A 13,759-nucleotide genomic window follows, 5' to 3' on the forward strand; every position below is an offset into this window, starting at 1 on the left:
CAAAGGCCACACCTACTCCAAAGGCCACACCTACTCTAACAAAGCTAACTCTCCAATAATGCCACTCCCTGTGAGTCTCTGGCAGCCATTTTTATTCAAACCACCACATCAATGCTCTTTTCAACTTCTCCCCACCCCTCAGAACCACACTAATTAATGTTCTGACTACATAGAGCACACACCACTGCTGCCATCTCCCATCCATCCTCTGCACCAGGTTCCAGACTAGACTCTGGCTGGCCAGTACTATCTGCCCTGGCTCACCATTATCACCACAGGAAAGTTTTTGTTTTTTTTTTTTTTAAACATTTACTTATTTATTTCATGTGAGTACACTGTCACTGTCTTCAGACACACCAGAAGAGGGCATCGGAAACCATTACAGATGGTTGTGAGCCACCATGTGGTTCCTGGGATTTGAACTCAGGACCTCTGGAAGAGCAGTCAGTGCTCTTAACCCCTGAGCCATCTCTCCAGCTCCACAGTTTTAAACCATCCATGTTGGACCGGAAAGATGGCTTAGCTCACATGCTGTTCATCCAGACGACCTGAGTTTAACTCCCAGTACCCATGTTAGAACTACGGCTCCAGGAAACCCAATGTTCTGTCTCCTTCCTCTGAAATCTGGCCTCTGTTCTGCTCGAACCTGGCTCATCTTTTTGTGGATTGATTATAAGGTGAAGCTGGAAAGTGATAGTGTATTCCTGTCATCGCGACTCTCAGAGACTAAGGCAGGAGGACTACAAGTTTGAGACAAGTCTGTGCTACACAGTGAGACCGTCTCAAGGAAGTCAACAAAACAAATCGAGTAACGGGCTGGCCAGTAGTGACACACGCCTGTAATCTGGGCACTCACGAGGCAGAGGCAGTTGGGTCTCTCTGAGATGGAGGCCAGCCTGGTGGTCTTAGTTTCAGGACAGATGGGGTTACACAGAGAAACCCAGTCTCAGACAAACAAAATAATGAGAGAGAGAAAGCACACCCAATCAACCAGTGCAAACTGTTCACCTTCAGATACTCGTGCAGTTTTACATCTGGCCCTCTTCTTGCTAGAGGACAGGAGGGATGAACACGTGCTTTAGAAATGACCCTCCAGGAACTGAACCAATCCCACAGCTCCCTGTACCCAAATCCCATGGGGAAGAGAGCTGAACCCCCAGAAGTGAGGACAATTCTGAGACCTCAGGACAGACCGCCACTTCTGCCAACTTCTGCCCACCGATGCCCACTGCTGCCCACATTCCCGGTCCAAGAGGAGACTGCATAGTGCCTCTGGATACAGGAATATAGGGGCAGGAACCAGCACCTGGAACTGAACTGAACCAGTACCAAAACTCCCCACACCCAAATCCCCTGGGGAAGAGAGCTGGACCCTCAGAAGTGTGGACACTCCTGAGAACCCAGAGTTGACAAATACTCTCTGTCCATATTCCCAACCCAAGAGGAAATTGCCTAGTGCCATCTGTGCCCCCTGGGCACAAAGACCTAGGAGCAGTCAGGGGCAGGACCCTTCCGGTTCATAGCTCCAACAAGAGCTGAAAGCCAGTCACCAGGAGAGCCTACACACCTGAGAGCAGAGCTCTCTGTTCCCAGATCTGGATGAAAGAAAACAGGTCTACAGGATGGCTGACACACAGGCCTATAGGAAGGCCAAGCCACTTTCAGAAACAGCAAGACAACCCAACACCAGAGACAACCTGATGGCGAGAGGCAAGCTCAGGAACCTAAGCAACAGAAGCCAAGACTACTTGGCATCATCAGAACCCAGTCCTCCCATCATAGCAAATACTGGATATCCAAACACAACAGAAAAGCAAGATTTGGATTTAAGATCACATTTTATGATGATGATAGAGGTCTTTAAGAAGGACATAAATAGGGTTGGGGATTTAGCTCAGTGGTAGAGCACTTGCCTAGGAAGCGCAAGGCCCTGGGTTCGGTCCTCAGCTCCGAAAAAAAAAGAACCAAAAAAAAAAAAAAAGGACATAAATAACTTTCCTAAAGAATACAGGACAAAACAAGTAAACAAATAGAAGCCCTTAAAGAGGAAACACAAACATTCCTTAAAGAATCCCTTAAAGAATTACAGGAAAACACAACCAAACAGGTGAAGGAAACAGACAAAACCATCCAGTATTTAGAAATGGAAATAGAAACAATAAAGAAAGCACAAAGAGAGACAACCTGAAGATAGAAAACCTAGGGAAGAAATCAGGAGTCTGCAAGCATCACCAATAGAATACAAGAGATAGAAGAGAGAATCTCAGGAGCAGAAGATACCATAGAAAACACCGACATGACCATCAAAGATAACGTAAAATGAAAAAAACTCCTAGCACAAAACATCCAGGAAATCCAGGACACAATGAGAAGATCAAACCTAAGGATAATAGGTATAGAAGAAAATGAGGACTCCCAAGTTAAAGGGCCAGTAAATTTCTTCAACAAAATTATAGAAGAAAACTTCCCTAACCTAAAGAAAGAGATGCTGGTACAAGAAGCCCACAGAACTCCAAATAGATTAGGCCAGAAAAGAAATTCCTCCCATCACATAATAGTCAAAAGACCAAATGCACAAAACAAAGAATTTTAAAAGAAGTAAGGGGAAAAGATCAAGTAACGTATAAAGGGAGACCTATAAGAATTACACCAGACTTCTCACCAGAGACTATGAAAGCCTGGACAGATGTCATACAGACCGTGAGAGAACACAAATCTATTAACATACATGGAGAAATCAAGATATTCCATGACAAGACCAAATTTACATGCTATTTTTCTAGAAATTCAGCTCTACAAAGGATAGTAGATGGAAAACTCCAACACAAGGAGGGAAACTACACCCTAGAAAATGCAAGAAAGTAATCTCCTTGCAATGACACCAAAAGAAGAGAGCCACACAAACATAATTCCACCTCAAACAACAAAAATAAGAGGAAGCAACAATCACTATTCCTTAATATCTCTTAACATCGATGGACTCAATTCCCCAATAAAAAGACATAGACTAACAGACTGGATACATAAAGAGGATCCAGCATTTTGCTGCATACAGGAAACACACCTCAGAGACAAAGACAGACACTACCTGAGAGTAAAAGGCTGGAAAACAACTTTCCAAGCAAATGGTCCCAAGAAACAAGCTGGAGTAGCCATTCTAATATTGAATAAAATCAACTTTCAACTAAAAGTCATCAAAAAAGATAAGGAAAGACACTTCATATTCATCAAAGGAAAAATCCACCAAGATGAACTCTCAATCCTAAATATCTATGCCCCAAATACAAGGGCACCTACATACATAAAAGAAACCTTACTAAAGCTCAAAACACACATTGTACCTCACACAATAATAGTAGGAGATTTCAACACCCCACTCTCATCAATGGACAGATCATGGAAACAGAAATTAAACAGAGACATAGAGAAACTAACAGAAGTTATGAACCAAATAGACTTAACAAATATTTATAGAACATTTCATCCTAAAACAAAAGAATATACCTTCTTCTCAGCACCTCATGGTACCTTCTCCAAAACTGATCATATAATTGGTCACAAAATAGGCCTCGACAGATACAAAGAGATTGAAATAATCTCATGCATCCTCTCAGATCACCACAGACTATGACTGATCTTCAATAACAACAAAAACAACAGAAAGCCCACATATACATGGAAATGAAACAACGCTTTACTCAGTGATAACTTAGTCAAAGAAGAAATAAAGAAATAAAAGACTTTTTAGAATCTAATGAAAATGAAGGCACAACATGCCCAAACTTATGGGACACAATTAAAGCAGTGCTCAGAGGAAAAAATCATAGCTCTGAGTACCTCCAAAAAGCAACAGGAGAGAGCATACATTAGCATCTTGACAGCACACCTAAAAGCTCTAGAACAAAAAGAAATACACCCAAGAGGAGTAGAAGGCAGGAAATAATCAAACTCAGGGCTGAAATCAACCAAGTAGAAACAAAAAGGAATACACAAAGAATCAACAAAACCAGGATCTGGGTTGGGGATTTAGCTCAGTGGTAGAGCACTTGCCTAGGAAGCGCAAGGCCCTGGGTTCAGTCCCCAGCTCCGAAAAAAAAAAGAAAAAAAAAAGTTATAGATAACAAAACCAGGATCTGGTTCTTTGAGAAAATCAACAAGATAGATAAACACTTAGCCAGACTAACCAGAGGGCACAGAGAGTGTATCCAAATTAACAAAATCAGAAATGAAAAAGGAGACATAACCACAGAATCTGAGGAAATTCAAAAAATCAGCAGATTCTACTACAAAAGCCTATATCAACAAAACTGAACAATTTGGATGAAATGATTACTAATGGATTCTTGCCCATCACCTTGGTTCGCCATCTGTTGCTGTAAAAATAAAAATAAAAAAAGTAAAGTTGTCTTTTACCCCGCTGGGTCCACACCTCGGTGCCCCAAGATATCTGCTAGATATCTGGGCGGAAACACATCCCAGCCGCACACTTTCATACACTCAAACCCTCACATAAAGAACACACAACACAGTAATCTTAGATCCAATTGATAAGATATAATTGCCCACTTAAACATACAAAACCTGGTACCATCCATCCCTAGAAACATTAATAACAACCTGTAAATACACAGAGCAGAATCTTAACATCACCTGCCATGGCTTCTCACCCTCTCCTCTCTCCACAACAGTCTAAATAACATAAAACACCTTTGTGTGACTCTAACCAAGCAAGTGAAAGATCTGTTAGACAAGAACTTCAAATCTCTGAAGAAAGAAATTGAAGAAGACCTCAGAAGATGGAAAGATCTCCCATGCTCATGGATTGGCAGGATTAATATAGTAAAGATGGTCATTTTGCCAAAAGCGATCTACAGATTCAATGCAATCCCCATCAAAATTCCAACTCAATCTTCATAGAGTTAGAAAGAGCAATTTGCAAATTCATTTGGAATAACAAAAAATCCAGAAAAGCAAAAACTATACTCAACAATAAAAGGACTTCAGGGGGAATCAGTATCCCTGAACTCAAGCAGTATTACAGAGCAATAGTGATAAAAACTGTATGGTATTGGTACAGAGATAGGCAGATAGATCAGTGGAATAGAATTGAAGACCCAGAAATGAACCCACACACCTATGGTCACTTGATTTTTGACAAAGGAGCTAAAACCATCCAATTGAAAAAAGATAGTATTTTCAACAAATGGTGCTGGTTCAACTGAAGGTCAGCATTTAGAAGAATGCAGATCGATCCATGCTTATCACCCTGTACAAAGCTTAAGTCCAAGTGTATCAAGGACCTCCACACCAAACCAGATACACTCAAACTAATAGAAGAAAAGGTGGGGAAGAGTCAATCACATGGGCACTGGGGAAATTTTCCTGAAAAAAACACCCATTGGTGTTGCTCTAAGATCAAGAATCGACAAATGGGATCTCATAAAACTGCAAAGCTTCTGTAAGGCAAAGGACACTGTGGTTAGGACAAAACAGCAACCAACAGATTGGGAAAAGATCTTTACCAATCCTACATCTGATAGAAGGCTAATACCCAAAATATACAAAAAACTCAAGAAGTTAGACTCCACAGAGTCAAATAACCCTATTAAAAATGGGGTACAGAGCCAGACCAAGAATTCTCAGCTGAGGAATATCGAATGGCTGAGAAGCACCTAAAAAATGCTTGAAATCCTTAGTCATCAGGGAAATGCACATCAAAACAACCCTGAGATTCCACCTCACACCAGTCAGAATGGCTAAGACCAAAAACTGAGGTGACAACAGATGCTGGCAAGGATGTGGAGAAAGAGGCACATTCCTCCATTGTTGGTGGGATTGCAGACTGGTACAACCATTCTGGAAATCAGTCTGGAGGTTCCTCAGAAAATTGGACATTGCGCTACCTAAGGATCCAGCTATACCTCTCCTGGGCATATACCCAAAAGATGCTCCAACATACAACAAAGACACATGCTCCACTATGTTCACAGCAGCCTTATTTATAATAGCCAGAAGCTGGAAAGAACCCAGATGCCCTTCAACAGAGGAATGGATACAGAAAATGTGGTACATCTACACAATGGAGTACTATTCAGCTATCAAAAACAATGACTTCATGAAATTCATAGGCAAATGGTTGGAACTGGAAAATATCATCCTGAGTGAGGTAACCCAATCACAGAAAAACACACATGGTATGCACTCACTGATAAGCGGATATTAGCCCAAAAGCTTGAATTACCCAAGATACAATCCACAGACCACATGAAGCTCAAGAAGAAGGATGACCAAAGTGCAGATGTCTCAGTCCTTCTTAAAGGGGGGAACAAAAATATTCGTAGGATGGGATATGGAGGCAAAGTTGAGAGCAGAGACAGAGCCTGCCCCACATGTGGCCCATGTGTGTGTGTGTGTGCATGTGTGTGTGTGTGTATACATACATACATATATATATATATATATATATATATATATATATATATATATATGTCCACCAAGACTAGATAAGATTGATGAAGCTAAGAAGTGCATGCTGACCATTGAACTGAGAACAGGATCCCCCTTGGAGGAATTAGAAAAAGGACTGAAAGAGCTGAAGGGTCTTGCAACCCCATAAGAACAACAATGCCAACCAACCAGAGCTCCCAGGGACTAAACCACTGCTCAAAGACTATACATGGACTGACCCAGGGTTCCAGCTGCGTATGTAGCAGAGAATAGCTTGCTGGGCACCAAAAGAAGGAGAAGTCCTTGGTCCTGCCAAGGTTGGACCCCCAGTGTTAGGGAATGTTGGGGGGATGGGAAGGGGCGGTGGATGGGGAGGGGAACACCCGTATAGAAGAAGGTGAGGGGGAAGGCATAGGGGGCTTATGGACCAGAAACCGGGAAAGGGAATAACATTTGAAATGTAAATAAAGAAATATCCAATAAAAAAAAAAAAGGAATGGGGCTGGGGATTTAGCTCAGTGGTAGAGCGCTTACCTAGGAAACGCAAGGCCCTGGGTTCGGTCCCCAGCTCCGAAAAAAAGAACCAAAAAAAAAAAAAAAAAAAAAAAGGAATGACCCTACAGCAGGCCATCATATTCCCAGAAGATGGCCAATTACAGAGGTAGCTAGGCATTACATTTCTCTGACTTGCCTCTTCCACAACATAGTATAAGGCTCACTCTGTCGCCAACCCATGTCTTCTGCTGGATGGCGTCAACACCTAAGAGCAGAGAGGGAAGGTCAAAACATTTCAGTTTGTTTCAATCACTTCACCCGGCTGCCTCGTAGCAATTGGCAGATTTGTATAAGTTGGAACCCGGGTGTAAACCCTCAGGGAGTGACAGAACCAGATACTGCCATTCGTTTCTCCAGAAATACGTATTACTATGACTCCAACCCCTCCAGAGCTCAGAGTTCCGCTGTGTTTTTTCCGCTTTAATAGATTATTCTAACAGCTCTAGGACTCTTAGAAGGTGATCTATCTTCTCTTCCACCCAATGAGATGGGTTAACCAGATATAAAACCAAATGAACTCAGGTTTTTCACCAGGCCAATGGGCAAAGTTCCCTGACCTGATTCCTCAGGCCGGGGTGCATTGTGTTTTGGAGAGCTGGTCCCAGCACCCTGGAGGGCCAATCTCTGATGGATAAAACGGTCCATTGATATCAAGTGAGCACCTGCCCCTAGTGCCCTGAGAAACCCCGCACTGTGGGGAGAATGGAGGGGAAAATGCTGTCTCATTTCCTATCCAGAACATTGGAAATGTTGTAAAAGATAACCAAGGAATGAGACATCCAAAGTGAGAGCCAGAAACAATTTATCAGTCATCAGTCCCAAAATGGAGCCCTGGGTTCAGTTAAACAGACTTTTTATATCCTTTTGACCTCTTATCCCTCCAATTAGTGACATCTATGTTGATTGGCTGAAGCAAGTTGCCTTGACGTTAAACTTCTCCGTGAGCAGAGATTTTTCTCCAAGCACCGGAACTGAACCAGAATCGGGGTGGGGAGACTTGGGTTTCACAAGAGATGTGGGGCAAAGCCTTGGCCCTCAAAGATGCTGACCAGTCTGGTGCAGATACTTTTGTCTTTCCGGCCACCTACCACACGATCACTTAGACTGAACTTTGGCTGGTCACATGACCACCACATTTGCCTTCGCTTGGCCAGGACGGAGGGCTTGGCCAGTTTTGACTTTTGTCATCTCCTCCTGATGGCTTTCGCACCACAGCCTCTCCTGCCTGTCTCTCACTGGGCTCAGCAAAGCCGCTAAAGCCCCAGACCTACCCCACGAACCCACTGAGTCTCTTTCATAACCATCCTAGAAGCACGGTCCTGTGCAGCCCGGTGAGCTGAGCACCCCACGCCACCTCTCTCATGCTCAGTTCCCTCGGCGATGCCTGCGGTTCTCCATCTTCATCCCTGCACATCCAGAGGGGCCTCAGACAGTGGTAACCATGGTCTCTCAGATTTTCTGTAAGCCGGCCATCAGGACCGGTCTCCTTCATGCTGCCTCAGGTCGTGCAGCCTCTGTCTTGAGGAAGGAGTCGTTCCGCGATTTTTCTGTTTGCATAGCACTCAGACCACTTCCATCCACCTCTGTATCCTCACAAGCCAGGATGTGATTGCCCCTTTCATTCTTGTTTAAAGTCTTTCTCCCCCTCTCTGCTCCCTGTCAGCATGACATTTTCCTGGCCTCGTTTTCGGAGATCAGTGAACCCACTTGAGAGCTGCCACAATAAACCTGTTTTCATACACACATACATACATGCATGCATACATACATACATACATACATACATACATACATACATACTCCAATTTAAGGAACTCTGGTGTCAAATATTCCCTGGCTGTCGAAGTTTCCTTCCTTCCCTTTCTTCCTTCCCTTCTTTCTTCTCCCCCTCTCCCTCTAATATATGGACTAAACAGGTTATATTTAGATGTGTGTGTGTGTGTGTGTGTGTGTGTGTGTGTGTGTGTGTGTGTGCATAGACATATATTCATGCAATAACCATTAGGGATAAAAGACCATGAATGTGAAGGAGAATAGGGAAGGGTATATGGGAGAAAAGGGAAGAGAGAAATGTTGTAGTTATATTATAATACCAAAAATAAAAAGATTTGTTTATATGAATGTTTTTATCTGCATGCATATATATATATATATATATATATATATATATATATATATATATATATATATATATGTTGTGTGCCCACAGAGGTCAGATGAGGACACTGGATCCCCTGGAACTGAAGTTGTAGATGGTTGTGATCTGCATGCAGGTACTGGGAATGGAGCCTGTGCAAGACAGGTTCACACACACAGCCCTGTGCAAGAACAGCCAGTGCTCTTAACCACTAAGCCATCTCTCCAGTCCCATGTCATAATATTGGGCCATCGTTAGGGCTCCTGTCTTGCATGTTGGATCTTGGATCTCCCTCCCTCACTATTCAAAGTTGGACCTGGAGGACATCTTCTGTCACTGCCATGTTCCCTTCCTCATTGTCCATTGTTAGCATCTTCTGTGCATGTTTTCTTGTTCATTTTTTTAAATGTCTGTATGGTGAGTTCTTCTCTAATAAACGTTGGACCTTCGAGGTACCTTCTGTTACTTCCACCATGCTGTTTCCTTCCCGGTCTTTGTGGCCTTGTCATAGGTTACCAGGCTTTAGATCCCAGGAAGGACTCCTCAGCACACATCTAACTTGATTTTCACTTTGACCTCCTACCTAGATACAAGAAATGCAAACCAGACTGGCAAAATGACCCAGAGGGCTAAGGCACCTGCTACCAAGCATGATGAAGTGAGCATAGTCTCAGAACCCACACACACACACACACACACACACACACACACACACACACACACACACACACCAGAGAGAGGGGGAGGCTGGAAAATAACTATAACTTTTTTTAAAAACTGCAAACCAATACTTCCGTTCCACCCTTTTTTTTTCTATCCAATTTGTCCGCCACGTTAGAGGCTAACACGGAGGATGCTAGCACACGTCATTCCCACTTGCAGTTACTCCCTTAAACAGGTACGTTTCCGCTGAGCAGCCATCCCACCCTCAGCTTCGTGTTTGATTACTCAGTGCCGTGACCATGAAACTGCGTCAACAACTAACCAGCACTCCTGCCCCACGCATGTTTCTCTCAGGGAATGTAAGGCTTTCTCTGGTCCTCCATCTTCCTCAGGGGCATCTCTACGTTCATGTGGCGGATCCCACTCAACAAGGATGTGTGACCCTCCACCCACATAACACCTGGGGGCTCCCCTTAAATAGGGGAGGCAGAAACAACCAACTGCCAGTCACGGTAAGAGTAGGCCAGTCATCAGAGACTCATTTCCACTCTCAGGCAACTAAGTCTCAGTTGCATGTCCAATCATGCATTGCAGGGAGTATGCAGCCATCACTACAGCAAGGGATAACCACCCCAAAACACATGGGCGGAGGTAACCAGACTAGGGTTGTCGCCTCTGTGGATTCTCCACCCTCACAGAGATCATGGCAGCCACAGGTCTCAGCGGACATCGCATTGCACGGCTCAGCTCATCTCTGATTCTGTCAGTTTCCATTCAGGCACCGATTGTTGGCTTTTGTGGAGAGACTTAAGTGTCAGCGTCCCCCATATGGGATGCCAACCGCAACCTGGAGGAACAATTCCAACCAGGTCTAGCTTGGTGAACCAGCAAGTTCACTGAGGTTATTTATGGGACTAGAAATATCTGAACAGAGCAAGCATTTGAGGGCTGTGGGACCCTAAATTAGGCTTTGGTGTCCTGAGTAACAACATCAAGTCATCTACTTCTTCCTCCCACAAAGATAGGCTCTTGGGGAGCAGCCTTGACCTGCTGAGGTGACACTCTGCAGATCACTGAAAGCACTAATGGAGCTAGGAGTGCATTTAGGACTGCCCCCTGTGGAGGAATTTTAATCCTCTATTTAATGGCTACCCTGGCAAGGGTTCACATCCAAAGACCATCTAGGTCTGCGTGATATGCTGGAATGCAGACATGCTCTGGATTACAGTATGTTCTGGCTCCAACACAGACACCTCCTTTAATCACTAACCATGAAGCAGGTTAGTTTGTAGAAGGAAGCAGTCACCTTTGAAATGGCATCTAGTTGAGGGGCAGACAAGGAGACAAATCGGGGAAAGACTTGAGAGAATGGGTCAGAGATGAGATAGGCCCAGCTTGCATAAGAAAAGCACAGGAAGAAGAGACTGTTTTAGAGCAGCACGTGGAGAGAGTGTATGTGTGGCAGTTTTAGTGGGACAGTTTTACAAAGACAGATGGCAGAGAGAATAAGCCAAACACAGGTGGAGATGGAATGAACCAGAGAATGAAAAGGAGATTAGAACATGTTGCCAAAGTTGATATGAGGCCAGGCAGAACAATTCAGTGAGAAGCGGAGAGGAGTGGGATTGAATCAGTCAGTATAGAAGATTAGATTGTACAGAGATAAGAAGCCTCCAGACCCAGACCAGGCCTGGGGATAGTTAGAACAGAGGAAGAAACCTCTGGGCTCAGCCCAAGCCGTGTATACACAGCTTGGATACATCTCTCATCTCCTCCCTTCATCTGAGGGAATAAAAGCAAAATTAATAGTCCCCTAAGGAGTATTCCAATTAATCCTTCCCTGCTCTGAGGCTTAGGGCTAGATGCTAGGGGAAAAGACCCTGGGATTTCTAATTCCAGGAAAGAGAATTTCTCATAGCACCAGCCTGGCCCTGGGAGGCTTGTTAGTGACTACAGAGCTTCTGGGACAGAAGCTCCAGAGACCCCAGAATATGAGATCGTGGGTCCTCAGCCCCTCCCTTCTTGGGAAGAGAGGGACTTTCACAGGGATGTGAGAACCTATCACAGCTACGGTTAATCACATTCTGGCTACAGAAGCCATCTGCCCATCCCCGCCGTAGGGAAAGGTCTAAAAATGGATGGAGGGAGGAACGATTTCCAGACTGACTTCCTTCCGTGGAGCTTGTCTCAAAGGCATTCAATTCTTATTTTGAGTTTGGTCTGCAGCCTCCACGAGAATCTGTGATGTGCGCAGAAGGGAACAGGAGGGAGCCCCTTCCCGCTCTGAACCCTGCAGACACAGAACCCTGGTACACAGATGGCGGCGAGACAGAGACAAGCGGGCTTGGGACCGTGGGGCTACATCTCACGCAGCCCAGAGCTACATGGACACTCACAGACAGGAACACACAGATGCAGAGAGAGAGAGAGAGAGAGAGAGAGAGAGAGAGAGAGAGAGAGAGAGAGAGAGAGAGAGAGAGAGAAACTTGTACGGTGAGAGCTGTGGCAGGAGAGGGGTTCCTGATGAAGAAATGAGGACCAGATCCTCTCCCCAGGATTTCTAGCTTCCTGCCTCCCCACACTTCTCAGGAAGGACTCTGGGTCTCTGGCTGTCACAGTGGGGAGGACACTGACAGGTCCCTGAACTCAGCACACACAGGTAACCACTGCAGGCAAGTGCTGTTCTGGGACCTTCACAGGGTGCAGATTTCATGGACTCCACAGTGAGCGCCTCCTGGACCATGCCTCCCTGGATGCTGCCATGCTCTTGCCCTCATGATAATAGACTAAACCTCTAGGCGAGCCCCAATTCAATGTTGTCCTTATGAGTTGCCTCGGTCATGGCGTCTGCTCACAGCAGTAAAACCCTAGCTAAGACCCTATGTACTGACCTGTGTGATGGAGAAAGTAAGCTAAACAAAAGTGAGGTAGCTAGTGAACATGCATACCTTCATTTTGTTCTGCTCTTGTCACTGTGATAAGACCAGCTGCCCTAAGCTCATGCTGCTGCGACCTCTGTAACATGAGAGTGTGAGCCAAGTTAAACCCTTCCTCCCCTAAGTTGCTTTTTGTCAGGATATTTAATATAACAACGGAACGGACACTGGAACTCTAACATTTCTTCTTTCGCCTCCCACATGCGAAATACCTTTGCCTTCTACGTTCTGAGAATTATCTCACAAACTGAGGAGACACCTTTGCTGGCTGGGTAGTAACTGATCATTTCTGAGTCCCCCTGTCCTGTCTGCAAACCGGCGATGATTCTCCTACCCCACATCTGATGCCTACCCCTACCTTGTTCTAGTAACCCTGTCTCCTCTCAGGCTCCTGAGAAACAGCAGGACAATGGGACCTGGCCGGTGACAGAGTTCATCCTGGTGGGATTCTCCAACCTCCCAGACCTGAGGCCCACTCTCTTCATCTTGTTCCTCCTCACCTACCTGGTCACACTCAGTGGCAACGCCACCATCATCACCATCATCCAGGTGGATCGCACTCTCCACACACCTATGTACCGCTTCCTGGCCATGCTCTCCCTCTCTGAGACCTGCTACACGCTGGTCACCATCCCCAACATGCTGGCTCATCTCCTGATGGAGAGCCAGGTCATCTCCATCGCAGGCTGTCGGGCCCAGATGTTCTTCTTCCTAGGCTTGGGTTGCAGCCACTGTTTCCTCCTGACCCTGATGGGTTATGACAGGTACGTGGCCATCTGCCATCCCTTGCGCTACTCTGTGATCATGAGACCCACGGTTTGCCTGTGTTTGGGAGCCTTGGTTTTCTGTTCTGGTTTCTCGGTGGCCTTGATTGAGACCTGCATGATCTTCTCCTCGCCCTTCTGTGGTGCAGACCACGTAAGGTGACACCTTCTGTGACATTGAGCCTGTGCTGAAGAAGCTCTGCAGTGCTTCCCAAGTATTTTCTTCCCTTTCTATGTTCAAGTCTCTTTGTCATTGT

The 13,759-nt window shown here is 45.1% G+C and overlaps 1 pseudogene; it reads left to right on the forward strand.

Annotated features, from left to right (window-relative positions):
* Olr1089-ps (olfactory receptor pseudogene 1089) lies at window positions 13,105-13,759 on the forward strand (annotated as a pseudogene).

This window comes from Rattus norvegicus, chromosome 7 (assembly GCF_021556685.1).
Source record: "Rattus norvegicus strain SHRSP/BbbUtx chromosome 7, alternate assembly SHRSP_T2T, whole genome shotgun sequence".
Taxonomy (NCBI): Eukaryota; Metazoa; Chordata; class Mammalia; order Rodentia; family Muridae; genus Rattus; species Rattus norvegicus.